This window comes from Anomaloglossus baeobatrachus, chromosome 6 (assembly GCF_048569485.1).
Source record: "Anomaloglossus baeobatrachus isolate aAnoBae1 chromosome 6, aAnoBae1.hap1, whole genome shotgun sequence".
Lineage (NCBI taxonomy): Eukaryota > Metazoa > Chordata > Amphibia > Anura > Aromobatidae > Anomaloglossus > Anomaloglossus baeobatrachus.
This window is the reverse complement of record NC_134358.1, coordinates 389,483,916-389,505,401: the sequence shown is the minus strand read 5'-3', so window position 1 is coordinate 389,505,401 and position 21,486 is coordinate 389,483,916. Positions and strand designations below refer to the sequence as shown.

Below are 21,486 nucleotides of genomic sequence, written 5' to 3'. Positions count from 1 at the left end.
GTACTTCACACACAGCGAGATCGCTACTGAGATCGCTGCTGAGTCACGTTTTTTGTGACCTCATTAGCGATCTCGCTGTGTGTGACACTGAGCAGCGATCTGGCCCCTGCTGTGAGATCGCTGCTCGTTACACACAGCCCTGGTTCGTTTTTTTATTGTTGCTCTCCCGCTGATAAGCACACATCGCTGTGTGTGACAGCGAGAGAGCAACAATCCTGAATGTGCAGGGAGCAGGAGCCGGCGTCTGACAGCCTGCAGTAAGCTGTAACCAAGGTAAACATCGGGTAACCAAGGTGGTTACCCGATATTTACCTTCGTTACCAGCCTCCGCAGCTCTCACGCTGCCAGTGCCGGCTCCTGCTCCCTGCACACGCTAAGTTAAGCGGTGTGAGCTGGTAACTAAGGTAAACATCGGGTAACCATACCCGATGTTTACCTTAGTTACCAGTGTCCGCAGCTTCCAGACGCCGGCTCCATGCAAGCGCAGCGTCGCTTGCACGTCGCTGCTGGCTGGGGGCTGGTCGCTGGTGAGATCTGCCTGTTTGACAGCTCACCAGCGACCATGTAGCGATGCAGCAGCGATCCTGACCAGGTCAGATCGCTGGTCGGATCGCTGCTGCATCGCTAAAGTGTGAAGGTACCCTAAGAGGCACAAGGGCAGTTGTCCGCTCGTGATAATCTCTTGCTGGTAAAATACTATATTGAAATAGTAAAACACAGCTCAGTTAGTGGCACATTGGTGTAATCAGGGTCTCTGTTCCTACATGCTTTCAGATTACATGGCGAAAATATTGAGAGATTCCCTTTAACTCCTTCACGACCCTGGATGTACCTGCACTTCCTTCTTGTCGTAGACTTCCTTAGTATCAGTACTTTCTGGTGATGGTGCAGGCACAGGAGCTGTGCCCACACGATTACTGCCAGGAGCTTGGCTTATATAACAGCCAAACCCTATCTCTCAGCCAGGGATGGTACCCGCAGTGTCCCTGGCTGTTTAGCCTCCTAAATGTCATGATCAATATTGCAAATTCCCCTCCCCCATCACATGTGAAAAACTTTCTTTTGTGCAACCCAGGTTTGTATGCTTGACCCTTGGCGCCTGTTGCCAGGACAGCCTAGATTGGAATATTAAAATTGCTGTGTTATAATTGGATTATTGGCTAATTGGGCAAGTATCTTGCATTTTACCTATCTTGTGCTTCCCCCACTTCTCTCTACACTGAATGGGAAATATTGTGCCCATTTGCTAGCCCTTTGAAGCTTAATGCAGACCCCAGAACCTTGTCTGTTTCCCAGCAGATATACCAGTTCTAGTTACCTGTCCACACAAGGAGGTCTTGCTTCACCAGTTGGGGTAAGCTCTGACTGTCGTATAATACGGAAGAGTCCGATGCGAGAAAATCTTGCATAGCACGCTTACCAATGTTACTCAATCAGGCACAACAGATCTGTGGGGTTTTTACACCTTTTATGTAAGTAAATTTGCCTAGACTTCTGACAGATCTTTGCTTTCAACAACGGCATGGGTGGTGGGGAAAAAGGCAATGAATATTGATGAGGTGCAAGCTCGCTGAAACGCCCCATTAATATGATATACATATCTGCTGTGACATTGAGAACAAAGGGTTTTGATGATCTGAAAGTGTTTGGAAACATCTCAGCACTTCTGAGACTTTACATGGAGTCCGTCAGTCCAAATTTATACGTAAAAACAATACTACATCTCCTTGTAGGAGAGGGTGCAGTGTTTAAAGAAAAAAAAATCTTTGTCTTCAAATACGTACTTCTATTGCCCCCAAAAGAAACTTGTACTTTGCAAGTGTTCATTGGTTAGCTTGAAGTGCAGCTGTGGCCTGATAGACTCCCTGCAATGATCCCGGCACTGTGGTGACATTGGATGGGCATGGGTTTTTTTTGGTGCTACGGTAGTCAATTTAGGCCACTTCTGTAGAGACCACACATTAGTGTCCTACCCTGTGCTGAAACCTCCTTCTCTTATTCTAGGGGTATAAGACAGTTTCATTGAATTTGCCAGTAACTGATATTCCCAAAACTGATCTGGACCATCACTGCTACTCCAGAATTCGATCTTGCCTATCTTATCCAGGATGAGTGTGGAATATCACGTGTTGAGGAATTCCTATTCATTAGTTATGTATTATTTAATTGGTTATATCCTCAATTATAAAGTAGCTTTGATAAGTTGTTTTGGATGACGGTAGATATGAGTTACTGCTGCTGATGACTGGTCACTTCATAAACTGTTTAATACATTGTATACCCAAACAGTGAGTCAGCTTCCATTCATACAATTCTCCTTTGTTCTGTAATAAAACCTATCGCTCTATGGCGGTGTGTAGTATTGTGATGTGTAGGAGAAGGCGGAGGTAAATCACTTCTGATTGGTGGGCGTTACAAGAGTCCAATGCCAAATCTATCTGACATTAGTAGGCGAGGGTGCGGCGTACAGCGCACGCAGGAGGCGGCGAGGGTGCGGCGTACAGCGCACGCAGGAGGCGGCGAGGGTGCGGCGTACAGCGCACGCAGGAGGCGGCGAGGGTGCGGCGTACAGCGCACGCAGGAGGCGGCGAGGGTGCGGCGTACAGCGCACGCAGGAGGCGGCGAGGGTGCGGCGTACAGCGCACGCAGGAGGCGGCGAGGGTGCGGCGTACAGCGCACGCAGGAGGCGGCGAGGGTGCGGCGTACAGCGCACGCAGGAGGCGGCGAGGGTGCGGCGTACAGCGCACGCAGGAGGCGGCGAGGGTGCTCTACAGGAAAAATTAAAGTGCACGTGGTGAAAAATAAAAATGAGACCGACCACCCAAGGCACATTGGAAATCTGCCCATAGGCTGAACCAAATGATATCGCGTGTCGGATGTTTCGCCCCCTTTCTGACAACAAAACTGCACCAAAAAACACGACAAAAACTGCAGCGTGTGCATATAGCTTCGGCTGCTTTCACACTTGCGTCATTTTGTATCAGTTGCAATCCATTGTGTGACTTATGCAACGGATGAGCTTCAGATAGTAGCACAACTGATGTGACTGATGCTGCAAAAAACGATCCGTTTTTTTTTTTTTTGTTTTTTTTTTTACTGTTTTATCGGTGACCGACTATTGTGAATGATCAGCTGATAACTCAGCAGCCGGCCGCCCGGCAATCAGCTGATCATTCACAATAGCCGGACGATCAGCTGATCGCTCTCATAAGCCGGCGGCCGGGAGATCACCTGATCGTTTGGCCGCCGAGAGAGACCTTGCATGCGCAGTAAAAACACCGGTTTCCACTGCTCAAAAAACGCTACATGCTGCGTTCCTGCCGCCACGACTGGTCCGTCACATGTCGGATGCAACGCAAGGCTATCAGTCGCAATCCATCGTCCATACAAGTCTATGGGGAAATAATGGAATCCTGCAAAATATTTTGCAGGATACTGTATTTCCTCAAGGTGACGGATTGCAACTGATGCAAAACAATGCAAGTGTGAAAGCAGCCTTAGGCTATGTGTTGTGTAAACACTGCGTTTGACAAAAAAGCATCCAAAATGCATCCATTTTGGATGCATTTTGAATGCGTTTTGGATGCATTTTTGACAGTGTTGTCCCACTCAGCTCTGCTACATCCCCATAGAGCATGAGTGGCTGCGAGACAGAGCCACGAGATTAGAATGAACTTGGATGAACTTCACCCGACTTCATTGTCATTGCATGGCTCTGTGTGCTGCGGTCTGATTTGCGGTCACCGGTGAAGGACTCACCGGTAACCGCAAATCCCCTGAGTGACTGAAGTGAGCCGTGCGATCAGTGGTGCCATCACTCAGGTTACCCACAGCCAGCTGGAGTCCTCCACCCAAGACCGCAAATCGCCTGAGTGACGTCACCGCTGATCGTGCTGCTCATTTCAGTCACCTCAGGCGACTTGCTGTCACAGTTGGAGGATCCAGCGGTGGCCGTGGGTAACCTGAGTGACGTAATCGCAGGTAGCGCGACTCACTTCAGTTGCTGCGTGGAGCTGACAGAGCGGTAGTGGGCTGTGGCTGCTTGCTGTCAGCTTCCAATGTAGCAGAGCTGGAAGTGTCATGGGACCTTGTGTGGATTACGTCGGACCTGGCTGGAGGGCTGTTTGGGGATTAATGTGGTGAAAGAGGTTGATTCTTCTTTTTTTTTTTTTTGGGTGTATGTGTTTATTTTCTTTAATTTACAGGTTAATCATGGGGGGGTGTCTCATAGATGCCTGTGATTATTAACCTAGGACTTAGTGGTAGCTATGGGCTACCATTAACTCCTAATTACCCCGATTGCCACTGCACCAGGGCAATTCGGGATGAGCCGGGTAGAGTCCGGGACTGTCTCATCTAATGCATGCGGCAATTCCGGCCGGCTGCTTGCTGATATTTTTAGACTGGGGGGCTTCCCATAACGTGGGGCTCCCCATCCTGAGAATACCATCCTTCAGCTATGTGGCTTTACCATGGCTGGTATAAAAATTGGGGGGGACCGCATGTCTTTTTTTTTTTTTTGTCTTTTTATTTATTTATTTATTTTACTGCACAATATAAACCCGCCCATCAGTGGCTGGATTGTTGCAGTGAGACAGCTGTCACTCAGTGTGGGGGCTCGTCTGACTCCAACCAATCATAGGTGGCGGGGGGAAGCAGGGAATACGAGATGGGCAGCCGGCACTTTCGGAAGCAGGAGAAGCCGACGGAGCAGTGTGACAGCCGTGCAGCGCCGCGCCAGTGATCTGAGAGAGAGACCGACCGAGAGAGAGTGGGTGGAAATTGCAACCAAAACACACTGAAGAAGTGACATGCTGCTTTTTTTTACGCAACGATTGTGTCAAATATTTGGCGTCCAAAATGCTGTCTAAAAAAAGCAACGTGCACATGGAATTTGCTGACTTCTTACAGACTTTGCTGGGGAAGCACAACACTTGCATTTTGTCAATGACACAGTGCAGTTTTAAATGCAGGAAAAAACGCAACGTGCGCACATAGCCTTATACCTCTGCTTCTGTCAGATCCCATTGCTGAATTCTGGAGGCGCTTTGCAGCTTTTGTACCTGAAGCCACAGTTCACACCAGTGATCACACTGGGTTATCTGTACGTGCGGGAGGGGTATGACTCGTCTGAGGAGGATATGGACCAGAAGAACGATTACCAGTGATCTGTGTTTTTGTTGGTTTGTTTTTTCCCCAGTTATAATTATACATTGCATAATGGTAAAAATTAAAAAAGCAACTGGTCTTACTGGTCCTGTGAAGTAATAGTCTGTGCCGTCATACTGTAACTTGTCCTTGTACAATGTAAATAATAGAATGACTGATCTACTTAATTATTCTATTATCTTTCCTCTACATGAGTGACTAGCCAGAATACTGTCTGAGCCCTTCACTGAGTAACCTGGAATGCCGATACTGGTTGTACTGGTGCAGCTAGCTCATAAATATGGAAGCTGCACCTGATGTTTGCTCCAAGCATCTAATCACATGATAAATGGAGTACTAACACTTGCATTATGCATATCTGGATTGTGAGGGGCTGTATAGGTGTGATAAGACTCTACATGTCATGCAGTGGCTCAGCGTTATTTCCGTGGTAAACACTGAGTGAGCGACACCAAGAATGATATTTAAAGGGACTCGCTCAGCACAGTTTAGGCCACGTTCAGATGTTCCAACAAACTGCATTAATGCCCCAAAATGAATCCGATTCTTTCCTGATGTAAATGGAAGCAGATGCATCCCATTGTTTTATAATGGGGTCAGTCTGAATCCGGTTTTGAACAGAAGAAAAGCATATCATGTAGAACTTTTTTGTTTTCCTGATCTAAATACAAACACATAACAGAACCTAGAGGAAACCCATAATAATGAATGGGGCCCCTCTGCTTCCATTTTGATTGGTTATGCAGCAGCAGATATATACTGGACAGTGAGGTTCTCTATTCCTCAAAATGGAGAGGACAAATGGAATATGTGAACCTGTCAACGTAGCCACTAATAAAGCATCCGGACCATGAGAACCAGTAGAACATGGCGGTGTTGCCATTCATGGCAATAGCATAATTGATTAGATAACGTTGTATTCTGTCCTCTGGGCGTTGCTCAGTCTAGGAAGTTTCTAGGAAGTGTCCGGTGTAGAGATCAGTGGTCCTCACCTTTTTAAAGTTTTGATGTTTGTACCAAACCCAGATTTTATAAGAAATCAGTGTTGTAGATGAGGAGCTTTACGTATGCTGACCACTCACTCGAGCATGCAGTGTGAGCCGCTCGCAGTGTTTGGCTCACACTGGGGGTCACAGCGAGATCGGATGTAGTGTGCACCAAAAAAAAAGCCTCCCCACCCCTAGAGAGTTCTGTGGGCGGAGACCCAAAGTGCCCAATCAGTGACTTCCAATGGCGTTCGGGTCCAGAACAGAATTTTAGATAAAGTCCAGCTGAACCCACAGTACCAGAACGTCCACAGGCCCGCTCCTCTCTAGTCCTGAGAGTTGGCGAGTAAACCCCCCCCCTCCCCCTTTAAGATTTATTGACTATTTTAATGTTCCCCTGTGCCATCCATTGAAGCCAAGTAAGAAGAGTGACGAGAGGTGTATCTGGCTCAGAGAGCTGACTATAAACACGTCTCTGGTTTCAGCAGCAGAAGAGTCTTCATTGTGTGTCACAAGTGGAGGAATGTTCTGATTCCTGCGGTGCCTGTGTGAGAGCCTTCATTGTTCCCTCAGGGGATGACACAAGTCCTGGTCACGTGGAGATCGCACAGGTGACAGTGACTGTATCGTGCTGTCCACCTGTGAGAGCAGGATCTGATATCTCCTGGAAGTGAAGCCGCAATTAAAAGGAACCTCTCAGCCGCTCCACCGGAAACATGAGGCTGGGGTCACACCAGCATAGAAAAAATCAGTCCCGTTCCCATCCCAGAAAAGTGGGCTGATTTCCCCCCCCCCCCTTTCATTCACTTGTCAGCCGTATACAATTCATTAGAGTGCGCCATCTTACAGAATTGTATCAGTAACAGATGCCTTGTGGACCATCAGACTTATGGTTCTGTAATTACTAGCAGAATACTTCTCATTAACAGTTTTTACTATGTTTTTACTAACCCAGCTTCATTATTACTGTGGTATCATGTGAGTTGTATCTGAACTTATGTATACCTACAGTATATAAAGGTCAGTATATTGTCCGTCTGCTATCATATCACTCCGACACTTGACATTCTAGAAGTAGTATAATGGATCTGACCTTATCGGATCTGTACATAGCGCTTCAGTCTGATAAAAGCATTCACGCTATAGTCCTGTAAATACACAATGGCCCCGATTCATCAAAGCGATTTCACTACAACTCTGAAAATTTGCAAATTTATTTGTGCAAGAGTTGTGCAAAATGTTTGCGACTTGGTGTATGAGCGGGGTTCGGTGCATCAGCTGGTAGTGTACCTGACTCCACAAATCTAGTAGGATTTATGATGTAGGTGCATGGCACTGGTGACACTCCTGATTCTGTAAGATACGTGTGCCTCTTAGGCCTCCGACACACTCGCGTGAAAATCACACATGTGCCGCGAGACACGTATTTTCCCTTTCGCCCATGACAGCACCACCTAACTAAGGGTGCTGTCATGGGCTTCTGAAAATCCCATTACCGGTAAGTAATTAAGATTTTTCCCTGCGTGTTGCGTGTAGGTAAGTCCGTGTCTCCGGTACGTGCGGGCCACGTGTGTTCTCCGTGTGCAATCCGTGATAACATACGAGAACAGGTAATTTACATACTCGCATGGTCCTTCTTGCTGTCCGTGGTGCTGATCTTTGGTCTCCAGCCCTGCCGTCTCCCCGCTGCAGCTGCTTCCGGCCACAGTGAAGTGAATATTAAATGAGAATAATGAGCGGCGGTCGGCAGAAAGTGACAGCAGCGGCAGAGACAGGAGGGCTGGAGAAGGTGAGTTAAGATTTTTTTTTTCTCTGACACATATGTTTTCTCCGGCACGTGTCACACAGGACCACATCCACACTACATTCGTGTGGTACATGTGCGGCCCATGTGACACCCGTGATGCCGGATAAAAACGGGCATGTCAGCGTGTAGGAAAACGCACATGCGTACAAACTGACACACGTTCCGTGTGGTTTTATGTGTGTGCTCCTGCTACAATAGGGTAGCATTGCTGTACATGTATCCGTGCCACCGGTACGTGCAAAAAATGGCAAACACGTACCGGCGGCATGGATGTGTGTCGCAGGCCTTAATGCATCGCCACATTTCACTCCACCACTCCCCCTCATCAAGAACAGCAAGAAAACGCTGGCCTTTATGAGTAGGGGCAAATGGGCTGCTTCATGATTACAGTCTAATCCATAAAGCCCCACTCCAGGGTTTTTTTTTTTTTATTGCAGCATTAGAGTTGTGCTTCAAATAAGTTCCCTCCCCCCCATATTATACTCACTTGCCTCTGGCACCTTTTCCAACATCACTCCAGTTCGTCTTGAGCACTTTGTGACCTGCTGGCAGCTTTCATGCAGTACTTTGGAAGTCACAAATCAATACATCTAGGAGAGCCTCGTTCTGGCTTTCAAAGAGTTGCATTGAGCTCTTGTGACATAACTTCTGACTTCCAGCCAAAGTTATAGGCACAGGATGGTGCCATGGGACTAGAGTGGTACTGACAAAGGATGAAAATGCTGAAGGGTGAGTATAAGACAGGGGACTTAGATTTAAACAGACCCCTAGACTGGTGCTTTAATTAAACTTAGACAGGAAAGTCTAAATATGCTTAGGCTTTATCAAACCAGATGATCCAGGTTGATAATTTTGCCTCCTTTTTAAAGGGACTCTGTCAGCAGGTTTACATAGTTACATAGGTTGAAAAAAAGATCTAGGTCCATCTATTCACCCTTCCACCAATTCTACATTGTCATTTATAGTTTCTGCAATGTAATCTGAAAACCGCATACTGTAAGAGTTAAAACAGAAAATTCGGCCCGGTGTCTGTAATTTCAGTCCTTCTTTGTTTACCTGCAATGTTAAGTTAAGCCTCTTAGGCTGCTTTCACACATCCCGCTTGAGCTCTGCGGCTCAATCCGGCTGTGCAAGCTATGCAACGGATGCGGTGAAAACACCGCATCCTTTGCATAAGTTTTTCCCATGCGTCCCGTCCGGTTTTTGCCGCTTGCGGCATGCTACTGAGCATGCGCAGTGGCAAAAACCGCATGCGGCGGCCGGATGCAGTTTTTGTCGCATTCGACTGCCATAGGCATGCATTGAAAAATGCGCCGCATCGTTCAAATGCGGCGCGATGCGGTTTTTTTTGCCGCACGAAAAAACGTGCCAGGCAACGGTCCATCCGGCCGCCGCATCGGCTAAATCTGCCGCATGCGGCAAAAACCGGATGGAACGCAAGGCCTTGCGGCACAATGCGGCACTCATTAAAGTCTATGCAGGAAAATCGCAACCGGCAGCAATAAAAAACGGTTGCGATTTTTCCTGCAAAGTGCCGGATTGTGCCGCATTGCAGAAACCGGAGGTGTGAAAGCAGCCTTATCTCTATAATTCGTGGGTCTCAGCAGTGCAGGAGTTGTAGTCAGACTCCATCCTCTTCTGTGATTTAGCAGCTTCTGTCAATGGAAATGTGCACTGAAAGCTTGCTGTGGGTGGGGGCTGCTCTCCAAGCACTGCTACATACAAAAAATATCATCTTTCATTGTGCCAGAACGGCTGCAACCAGTAATCTAAGTGATACATTGTTGAACTCAGGATCTCTTTGCCTACGTCATGCTGCTCTTAGCAGGTTTTTGCTATTTAATCTAACAGTCTCTTTAAAAAAAAAAGTCTAATCTAGGTTTACACCCCCTACTAGTTGGCTTACTGTGTCCAAAACTGACTCCAAATTTGTACTGCGCAGTGTTGCATGTTAGACCACGCCATTTTAAGCAAAGCCATGCTCCCTTATCGGACAAGGCACATTATGCTAGGATATTGGTGCATTTAGCCTAATAAATCTTCCCCATAGTGGGAACCTACAGCCGACAGGTAATTAGCCTAAACGTATTCGGCCCTAATACTAAATTGCTCTGCAGTTTTTTGTTTGAGCGGGTCCTCTCAAAAAAAAAAAAAAAAAAGAAAAGAAAAAACCACCTCAAAGTTGCAATTGCTTAATTGATGCATTTCTGTTTATAAAACCACTTTGCGGTTCATATCTTCAGTCATGTTAAACGTTTTGGGTTTTTTTCACATCAGGTTTGGAAAAACACCTTGTGGGAGAAAGTGCTTTTCACATCCTTGAAGTAGCTCTTGATGGAATCCTCTTCAAACTAGTCACTGTCCAATCAAAACGCTGCACTAAAACTCCAAAACCGCTGCTTGGAACTCCTAGTGATCTACTGTAATCTATAGCGCTAATCTTGGTAACAAGTGTAAAATTCACTTACTGCACCATTACAGGGGAGATTAGGCATTACACAGTACTCACTGAAAACAATGGTGTCTGTGTAATGCACATACTGTACATTGTGTGCTCCAGAGAGAAGCCCTCAGTAGTCACTTTGCTTTCCAGCCAGATGAGGCTTTTAAAAGGAATCTTGCATATGTAAAAATGTTGTTATTCTGCAGATATGGGGTTAATCTGGAGTTCAATAGTGTTTGGAACCTGCCCAGCGCCTGCACATTAAATCCTGCTGCTGGGAGGAAATACTTTATTCCTCCCGGCAGTATTTCGGTGTCGGTCACGGGGGTGGTGGTGGTGCAGGTTCACTCACCACTCTGTGTATGGAGATCAGCGGCTGTAACCACACCCTCCACACTGACTGATAGCCGCTCATCATTAGATCCTGCTGTCAGTCAGTGTGAGGGGCATGGTTACAGCCGCTGATCTCCATACACAGAGCAGTGACTAAGTAACCACCGCCCCTATGACTGAAACCCGAACGCTGCTAGAAGGCATACAGTTACTTTCCTCCCGCAGTGGGGTTCAATGTGAAGGCGCCAGGCAGGTACTAAACTCTAACCTGCAGATTAACCCCATATCTGCTGGTTAATAGCATTTTTACAAGTGTCCGTTTCACTTTAATCACTTGACAAATGCTTTTAAAGTGGCCCTAGAGGACTTTTGTCAGATGATCGTCAGAAGCAGAGCGATAGCATCATACAGGACACACAGAGCCCCAGCTGTGACTAGCGGCCAAAGCCATTGGGTATAGATTGAATACCAATAAAGTTGGTCTCCAACACTTTTTTTATTTCCAAATAATTTTTGCAATTAGGTTTCATTAAAACGTTATGCTCTGTTACAGGCTCTTTTGGTTCCTACCACATTCAACTTTGATGTGGTTTGTGGCCATAAATAAGCTCCGGAAAAGACAGACTAATTACAGTGGGTACAAAAATTTTCAGACCCCTTTTAAATTTTTCACTTTGTTTCATTGCAGACATTTGTTGAATTCAAAAAAGTTCATTTTTTTTTCTCATTAATGTACACTCTGCACCCCATCTTTACAGAAAAAAACAAATGTAGATATTTTTGCTAATTTTTTTTTAATCAAGAAAAACTGAAATATCACATGGTCATAAGTATTCAGACCCTTTGCTCAGTATTGAGTAGAAGCACCCTTTTGAGCTAGTACTGCCATGAATCTTCTTGGGGATGACTCAAGTTTTTCACACCTGGATTTGGGGATCCTCTACCATTCTTCCTTGCAGATCCTCTCCAGTTCCATCAGGTTGGATGGTGAACGTTGGTGGACAGCCATTATCGGGTCTCTCTAGAGATGATCAATTGGGTTTAGATCAGGGCTTTGGCTGGGCCACTCAATAATGATCACAGAGTTGTTCTGAAGCCACTCCTTTGTTAGTTTAGCTGTGTGTTTAGGGTCATTGTCTTGTTGGAAGGCGAACCTTCGACCAAATCTGAGGTCGAGAGCACTCTGGAAGAGGTTTTCTTCCAGGACATCTCTGCACTTGGCCGCATTCATCTTTCCTTCAGTTGCAACCAGTCGTCCTGTCCCTGCAGCTGAAAACGCCCCCATAGCATGATGCTGCCACCACCATGTGTCACTGTTGGGATTCTATTGGGCAGGTGATGAGCAGTGCCTGGTTTTCTCCACACATACCACTTAGAATTATCACTAAAAAGTTCTATCTTTGTCTCATCAGACCAGAGAATGTTATTTCTCATAGTCTGGAAGTTCTTCATGTGTGTTTTTTTTTTTTTTTTTTTTTAAAACTCTATGCGGGCTTTCATATGTCTTGTACTGAGGAGAGGCATCTGTTGGGTCACTCTGCCATAAAAGCCCGACTGATGGAAGGTTGCAGTGATAGTTGACGTAGTGGAGCTTTCTCCCAGCTCCCTACTGAATCTCTGGAGCTCAGCCACAGTGATCTTGGGGTTCTTCTTTACCTCTCTCACCAAGGCTCTTCTCCCACGATTGTTCAGTCTAGAAACAGTTCTGGTTTTCCAAAACTTCTTCCATTTAAAGATTATGGAGGCCACTGTGCTTTAGGAACCTTGAGTACTGCAGAAATTCTTTTGTAACCTTCGCCAGATTTGTGCCTTGCCACAATTCTGTCTCTGAGCTCCTTGGGCAGTTCCTTTGACCTCATGATTTTAATTTGGTCTGACATACACTGTGAGCTGTGAGGTCTTCCATAGACAGGAGTAGGACTTGATTTGGAAAGGCACAATTAGTTTAATTTAAACCCCGCTGGACTCCAATGAAGGAGAACCATCTCAAGGAGGATCACAAAGAAATGGACAGCATGTGACTTAAAGGGAACCAATCACCAGGATTTTTGTATATAACCTAAAGCCAGTGCTGTACTGGTACTATCAGGCTGATTCTATACATACCTGTAGTGGTCAACTCGGATGTTTAGGTTTTGAAATCCAAGAAAGTAAAGATTATAAAATTAGCTGCTTGTTGAGTGACAGCAGCTGAGGATCAGATAATATCTAGGGAGGGGGGGAATTCATAGTTATGCTAATTCTATCAGAGGGAGAGGATAAGTATTATACAATCAACCTTGGACCAGGAGCTATGGTGAGGGCATACCCATGTGATCAGAAGGGGCGGAGCCTCAGGCAACAAAGCTGATACAAAGAAGCAACATTTGTCTGTTAACTGAGGCCCCGCCCCTTCTGGTCACATGGGTATGAACTCAGCACAGGTCCTGCAAGTTAGATTGTATAATACTTATGCTAATTATAACAGAGAGAGAAGATAACTATGAATTCCCCCCCCAGATATCATCTGCTCTTCAGCTGCTGTCACTCAACAAGCAGCTAATTTTATAAACTTCACTTTCTTGGATTTCACAACCTAAACATCCGAGCTGACCACTACAGGTATGTATAGAATCAGCCTGATAGTGCCAGTACAACACTGGCTTTAGGTTATATGCAAAAAGCCTGGTGATTGGTTCCCTTTAAATATGAGTGTTTGAGCAAATGGTCTGAATACTTACGACCATGATATTTCAGTTTTTCTTGCAAAAATTTCAGATTTTTTTTTTTTTTTTTTTAAGATGGTGCAGTGTACATTTAATGAGAAAAAAAAGAACTTTTTTGAATTCACCAAACATCTGCAATGAAACAAGGAGTGATAATGCAGAGGTCTGAATACTTTCCGTACCCACTGTAAACTCCCCATCAGGCGGCCATAGCAGTCTGACTGATGGAGTCTCAGTTAAGTCAGTCTTCAGCCAGCATTACGGAGGCTATAGATGGCAAATGGTACAACCTTTTTATTGAAACCCAGCTGCAAAAATGAATTTAGCCCCAAATAAAGGCATGTGAAAGGAAATTTAACCAAGGGGTTGTTACCTTTTAGAAACTTTTTTTTTTTTTTTTTAGTTTAGTGCATGTATTTGAGGTTAAAAAGCCTTTTTGCAGTTGGGTTTAATTAAAATTGTTGCACCGTTTGGCTGTAAGGCTGTGTGCCCACGATCAGTGTTTGCAGCGTTTTGGACGCAGCATGCTTCCAAAACGCTGCGTTGTACAGTATAAGCACAGTGGATGGATTTCTAGAAATCCTGTACCCACTGTGCTTGTTTTTTCCGCAGCATACACTGACCTGCAGTGTGGCTTTCAAAGCTGCAGCATGTCAATTGTTTGCTGCGGATTCACTGCATCCTCCGTAGAAAAAACACAAGCGAGAGACCGCAGCGCACTGAACCCTGATCATGGGTATGAGCAGCTGCGGTCTCCTGTGTTCTCCTGCAGAGGAGACTCGCGCACCCGCAGGTGAGGACCTGCTGTGTCCAGGACGGAGAGTGTCCTGAGCGTGGGCACATACCCTTACACTATTTATTTCCCTACACATTCTACTTCGATGTGGTCTGTGGTCATAAATTAGCTGTATGGAACTCCCATAAACATTTATAATCATCCCATCAGACCTTTTTCCACAGATTTCCTTAGTCAGACCATAGTTTGACCCAATCATCCACCTCCCTAAATGGTTTATAAGCACATGGATCCTAGTGAAAAATAAACTCCATTGAATCTTGAGAAATCCATGTTGTAGCAGTATGGAATAAGATGCCAAGTGCAAGAAGCAGGAGAATGCACTTAAGCACCACTCCAACATTTCTGTATTTCACCAATGCTTTGTATCTAAGTCCCCAAACCCCTGTTGTATACTCGCCTTCTGCCATCTTCTGGTATTGCCTCCACTTTGGTTGGCCTCTGGCGGCTTGTGACCTGCCCGCAGCTCCAGTGTTTCATGGAGCACAGCGGACGTCCCAAATCAATGAAACTCTATATGAGCTTCGTTCTGGCTCTCGTAGACTTGCATTGAGCGCTTGTTACATACCTAGACTTCCAGTCAATCAGAGATTATGGGCACAAGATGGCGACTCGAGACTAAAGCCAAAAAAGCGGAAAATGGTGAAATCTCCTGAGGCTGAGTAGAACCCAGTGGGCAGGGGACTTAAAGGACCACTCCAGCACTGAAGAAGAAAAAACATACGCTGGAGTACAAAACTCTGCCGCCTCAGGTTATTAACGCTCTTGGCACCTCCCTGTCTTTTAATCGATAGCTGATGTAAATCTGACATCAGGCGGCAGCCAAATAAATTGTGACCATGCGCAGTTCAGCTGCTTCATTTTTTTTTTATTGTTTTTGTTTGTGCACTAACTTTTTGCTCCAAGAGCACAGGCTTCAGCATTCTGCACCACATGCACAGAATGACGCATAAGGAAAAGGACCACTGATCTAAGGGGTTAAAAAATAACCACATTTTTTTTATATCACAAAGAAGGATTGGCACTTAAAGAGCAGGCGATGAAGCAAACAACCAGTGTCCGGCTGCAGAGATTACTGGGCATATCTGGAGGCAGAGCCATTCTGCAGAGGCGATGGCTGTTTTGTTGTGTATGTATATAGATAGGCTGTCACAACTCCTCTCCACATGTCCGGGGCACACAAGCTTTGTCTACAACTAGTGTTATTACTGACCGCACATCAGTTATGTATGGTATGTACAGCAGCCCATTGGTACTAAGTGATGTATTACAGACTGCTCAGTGCCAATCGTTTACTGCAGTCTGTGTCCACAAGCTAGTAAACTAACGCCGATCGGTAAAGGTTTATACCGGCACTAAGCGATCACTGAAGAGTAAACCTCTACAGATCAGCGATCATTTAATACCCAGCTTACAAAGGCGGACCAAAGTGCACGATACCCCATAAGAGATCTGTAATTGGCTGCCATAGACCTTGGCACTGCGAGTCCTGTTTACACTCAAAAACGATCTCCCCTAATGAACGAGCATTTTGCTCTTACCTCGGGTGATCAGCCGCCTGTTTACACTGGAAGATTATTGTAAATCAAGAATTACTAAAGCGCGTCATTCACGGTTATCTTTTAGAGTAGAGAATTATGTCTCACAAGGCAATGCTTTGTCTATTTTTGCCTTTTTAAGCTGTTCCTTGCAAAAAAAAAAAGTAAATAAAACGTTTATCTGTTATAGTCATTATTCCTGTTTACTAGATACTGTTGGTGGAGTATTTAAAGCAGTCCCTATATATAGAGCCAGTCAGTACAGCCAAGGACGATGACTTCTGAAGGATGCTGCGGACATTTCAGTATATAGTGTCCTGAAGAGCAGTACTCGGCTGAGAAGTGAAACATGCCGAATTTTCTGGCATTGTTACATAAGTGCAGAGATGGAAACAAATGACCTGCTGCCTGCCTGCTTTATATTAGCCATGAGGGGCCACAAGGCCCCTGCTTTGTCTCGCTGAGATTTCTAGTGTCTCACATGCTGCATGAAGCCGGGGGCTTATATCAACTACTATAAATAGGTTTAAACATGACAACTTGTGATGAAAATACTCCCATGATAAGTAACCGTTTATAAGCCCCTGTGTAGTTGGCACGTTTGGGGTACCCGGTGCCACCGCCGGCTTACCTGTTGTGAGTCCATGAGTTGTACCCTCAATATAAGCTGCCTGTAAATGTATCATTCTGGTGGATGGCAGCCATTACCAGCATACACTGGGACAAGTCTTCTTAAAGCGGTTCTGTCACCTGGTCAAAAGTGGCCAGTTTTTGCTTTTACCTTATTCATGTTGCTCCACTGAGTAAGCCTTTTTTTTCTTTCTTTTTTTTTTCTTCTCTTTAAAATTCAGAGTTCCAGAGAAATGGGCCTTTTATTACATATTTGTATGGTTTTTACCAGGGGGCGTGGTCACATATATAGGGGCGTGTCTTTAGGCTTTTCTGCATTATTACCCAGTGGGACACACCCACTTCTAGAGAACACACAAATTGGCACTAAACAACAAAAAAATATATTAAACCCTCTATGGCATATTTAAAATAAAAAATAAATATTGAGCAGGAATAAAAAAAACAACAACAAAAACCTTGACCTGGTGACCAGTCCTTTTCTCGAATAACTGTTGTTTTAGTTTACTTTTCTTAAATCAATAGTACACAAGAAAATAACATCCAGAATTATTCTTTCACTTCCTTTTAGATAGGATTTGACAGTTGCTGGTGTTTCAGGTGAACTTGCAGCAGAATGTCTGTCTGCGCCCAGCTCCTGCCTCCTCTCTATAGAACATTATGAGCACCAACTGTCATGCCCTATCTCTGAAATGGAAAAGTCTGTATTCGCTGAAGGCAGAAGATCAGTGTAGGTGGAGACAGAAGCAGAATTCTCTGTTAAGGTCTATTACACAGTTTATTTTCGTGTGTATTATTGATTTTATGAAAAACAAAGGAAAAAATCAAAATTAAAACATTGGTTACTCTTTAAAAAGAACCTGTCGTGAAAAAAACACCCCCACTATTCACCTGTAGGTAGGGGGTTAATAGCGTTCTGAATCTGCCCGGTATCTACACGTAGTGTCCCGATTCCGGGAGGAAAATGACTTGCTCCCTACGCTTTCAGTCATTGGGGTGGTGCTGGTGCGGGCTCAAGTCACCGCTCAGTACCGAGGCAGCGCCGCACCGATGCCTGGAAGCCGAACACTGTAGTGAGGAATAAAGGTATTTTCCTCCCAGCGTCGAGGCTCTAAGTGCGTGCTCGGACAGGTTCAGAATGCTATTAATCTGCAGATTAACCCTATATCTATATGTCAATAGCGGTTTTTCCACATGACGGGTTTTCTTTAACCCCTTATCGACAGATGACGTACTGATACATCATATACCAGCTCCCTAACTTTGATGTGGGCTCGCACGCAGGTGATTGCTGATTTAATCAGCCATTATGTGTCTAAGAGCTGCAGGTGGATAGTATATTGACAGCTTCATTTAACACACGCTGGCAGGGAGGCACATTATTCCATCCTCCCGTTGGCATGCCCATGACGTGATTGTGGGGTGCGATGTGCTGCGGTGATAGCTGAGGGTCTGTTAAAGACCCCCCCCCCACCACCTGTCATACTCCCCTGAAAGCCAGCGGTTTTTAGTTGCCATTCATCGTGATTTTCACTATACACAGCAGTGCATCAGCACTACTATGTATAGCACTAGTGACCAGACAATTGCAGCTTCAGGTCCCCTAAAGGGACTATTTTAAATTATTTAAATACAGAAAGAGTAAAACAAAATAAGAAAAACACAAGTTCAAGTCATTTTTCCTTTTGCCCTATTAAAATTAAAGCAATTAGAAAGGCCTTTATTTGGAAATGCAAGTGTTTTGTTCCCACCTTCCAGTGCATTACATGATCAAATGAATGGTGTCATTTCAAAAGTGCGACTCGTTCTGCAAAAAAACCCAAGCCATTACACGGCTAATGTGGATGGGAAAATAGTTATAGCTCTTGGGAAAAGAAAAAACAAAGAAGGGGAAAAAAAGGAAAATAGCCCGGTCATGAAGGGGTTAAAAGTAATTACTACGCCACTTGACCCATCTGCTAGTGAATTGGGTTGTTTGGCTGAAAGCCTGTAAAAGCATAGCCACAAAGAAAATGTTTGCCAGTGCATATTACAACTAAGTGCTACACAAAAACCTCGGCGCACAAGAAACGAAACCCCCTTCTAGTTTCGATTTGCGAGCGGCCGGGTGAGATTCCAGACTTCCACTGGTTAATACAGCAAGAATTTCTTTTATCTGCTTCAAAATCGAAAATGTCCTATTTAGTGTGAAAAACAAAAGCCATCCCCTGTGCATGATCCTGTGGAGCGGTGGCAGTGTGCCCAGTATGCGCGGTGGCCAGGGCTGCGGGGCAGGATTACAGGCTATTCCTGGCTACGCCCTGATCTGCGCCTCTGACTATATAAGCCTTGTGCAGACGAGCACAATTTTCTTTTCTCTCGTCAGCTGCTGCAGGGAATCCCGTGGTAAGAATGTTCTGCCCATATATACAGGCCGCCTCTAGAGCTGCCGGGCTGAGGACTAGAGGAGCTTGGCCACCATTAGCCCTTTGTGTTGGGACATATGTGAACTTGGCTCTTTTCGAATGTCTGAAGAAGTTTGCTTTATGCCTTACTTATGTATTCGCCTTGTGAGGATACATTTTTCCGAAGTCACTGCTTTGGCTTCTTAGTCGTCAGTAATTTATCATCTTTACTGTCAGTAATTGCTGTTATACCACTTATTGTTTATTAACTAAACTTACAAGAAGCGAACAATCTGAGTGGCGTTATAGATGTGATAGAATAATGTATACAGTATATACATCATGACAGGAGTGTTATTGTATTAGGGGTGCACTAATGTTACTACCAATATCACAGTGGAGCCATACCAATGATTTTAGCATTTTTATTAGTTCATGGGAACATAACTTTTTATCAAAAAGTGTTCACTTCTGGAAAAAAAATTTTTGTATTCCAGTCTCACTAAAGGGAATCTGTCAAAAGGTTTTTTCCTCCTAATCTGAAAGCAGTTTAATGCAGAGGCAGGGACTCTGATTCCAGTAATGTCACTTACTGTGCGCCTTAATGTAGTTTTGATAAAATCACTGTTTAATCAGCAGTAGATTATCATTACAGGACTAGTTGACTTGCTCAGGGTAGTCCAGCATATTCATGAGGTCTGTATAACGGCAGCAGAGGAAACATTGATTTTATCAAAATGACAGCGAACAGCTCAGTAAGTGACACATCACTGGAATCAGGGTCTCTGTCTCTACATTATGCTGCTCTCAGATGGGGGAGCAAAAATCTGGTGACAGATTCCTTTAAAGTTTTGCACTTAGACTTTTTACAGTCTTTTTATTTTTCTGTATACAGACTATAGTCTGTGGTGATAAATGAGCCGAGATGAGGTTGGTTTTTTTTTCCTTTGACTCTCCCATTTGGGCTATCAGAATTGACTGATGGATTGTTAGGGCAAGCACGCACTTTGCGTTTCAGGTGCTTTTTTGGTCCGTTTTGAGAAACACCTTTTTTCTGCCTAAATGCATCCGTTTTGATTTTCCAGCAAAGTCAATGGAAACTGTTGATTTTCAGACCGCACTTTGCGTTTTATTTGCATATTTTGTGGCAAAAACCATGCGTTCAAAGAAGCAGCATGTCAGTTGTTTTTGCCATTTTAGGTCAGTTTTGTTAACATTGAAGTCAATGAGAAATGGCAAAAACCAAGATTCCTTCAAATTCCTGTGTTTTACCTGCTTTTTAGGTGCAGAAAACATGCGTTTTGGACATCAAAATAATTATTTGATATGTCCCTTTAGACACACACACACACAGTCCGACAATTAAATTTAAGAAAAATATGCTTTTATTGATATTTTAGTGATAAAATGTATATTACCACTATAATTTTATGAAATATATCTATTTTAATTATTTTTTCGATTAATATAGATTTGTCCCGTTTTTTTCTTTTTTCATTGTGTTTGACTGCTTAAACTTTATTTAGCAGTGTATTGATGTTCAAAACGCATCTGTCAAAACGCAGGTGAAAAAGCATGCAAAAAGCGCTGAAAACGCATCAAAAAAGCGGTAAATACGCATGCGTTTTCAGCGCTAAAGTTCTGAAAAAGGCAACTTTGCTCAAATCAATTAAGCCCAAAATGTGCGTTTAGAACCGCAAGTAGCAGAACGCAAAGTGCGCGCTTGCCCTTAGTTGACTCCCTCTGCAGCCAGCCATACAGCTCAGCACAGAGGCTTTAGAAGGTAAAACGTTTTTGATGAAACCCAATTACAGAAATGATTTTCAGCCAAAATACATGCATTTAACAAGGACAATTGTCTCCAAAGGTGAGCAGCCTCTCTACATCTTTTTAGGTTACTGTCCTAGCAGTAGAGATTATAGAGCCAGATCCTGGAGTGGATATTGAAGGGAGGGACGCTAAAGGAAAAGATGGAAGCACGGAATAGGGTTACTATCGCTGGGAGAGTGTCAGCACAGACTGATGAAACCAGGTCCAGGCGCTCCTGCATCATGGCCGACAATCATTCATACACTAATTCTGTACTGCATATTAGATATGCTGCTCTCCAGAGTGTGGTCAGCCTGTCACAGCTCCGCATGTCCGGGCACTATCAGATGGCACATGACTAATTTTTTTTTTCTTTTTTTACCAGACTGTACACTGCAGTAATGTATGGTGTGTGTGTATATAGCTGTATATGGCTATTAAGTGATTTATTACAGATCGCTGCTATTGATTTGATTAGTAGGCGGATGTGCAATACCCGACCACTATCCTAAGATGGAGGAGCTCTAGAACCGAATTTTTCTGGCCGTAGGCTGCCGGAGCTGAGCGCAGCTGACTGACGGGGGGGGGGGGGAGGGGGGGTGTCAGATCCTGGCTGATCAGGCGATGATGACCTATCCTACGGATAATGCTATCGGTGTTAAATAGTGGACAACCTATTTAAGTACATCTCCCCAAGGCTGGATTTCCCTAGATCTCCACTCTCCTCTTCAACAGATCTGGCTTCCTAGAGCCAGAGAGCAGCAGAGATAGATGGAAAACCCTCAGGTGCGAGGGTGCTCCTAAATACTAGGCCCCGCCATGCTGCACTGAGCATCTGGACTTCTGTGCTGACCGTCCCTTTACGCAGAAGTGACGTCACCAGGAG

General features: G+C 44.7%; 1 protein-coding gene across 1 annotated transcript in view; it reads left to right on the top strand.

The window, feature by feature from the left end:
- NT5C3A (5'-nucleotidase, cytosolic IIIA) overlaps positions 1 to 21,486 on the top strand; it is a 39,006-nt gene that overhangs the window by 5,900 nt on the left and 11,620 nt on the right. The window lies entirely within an intron of this gene.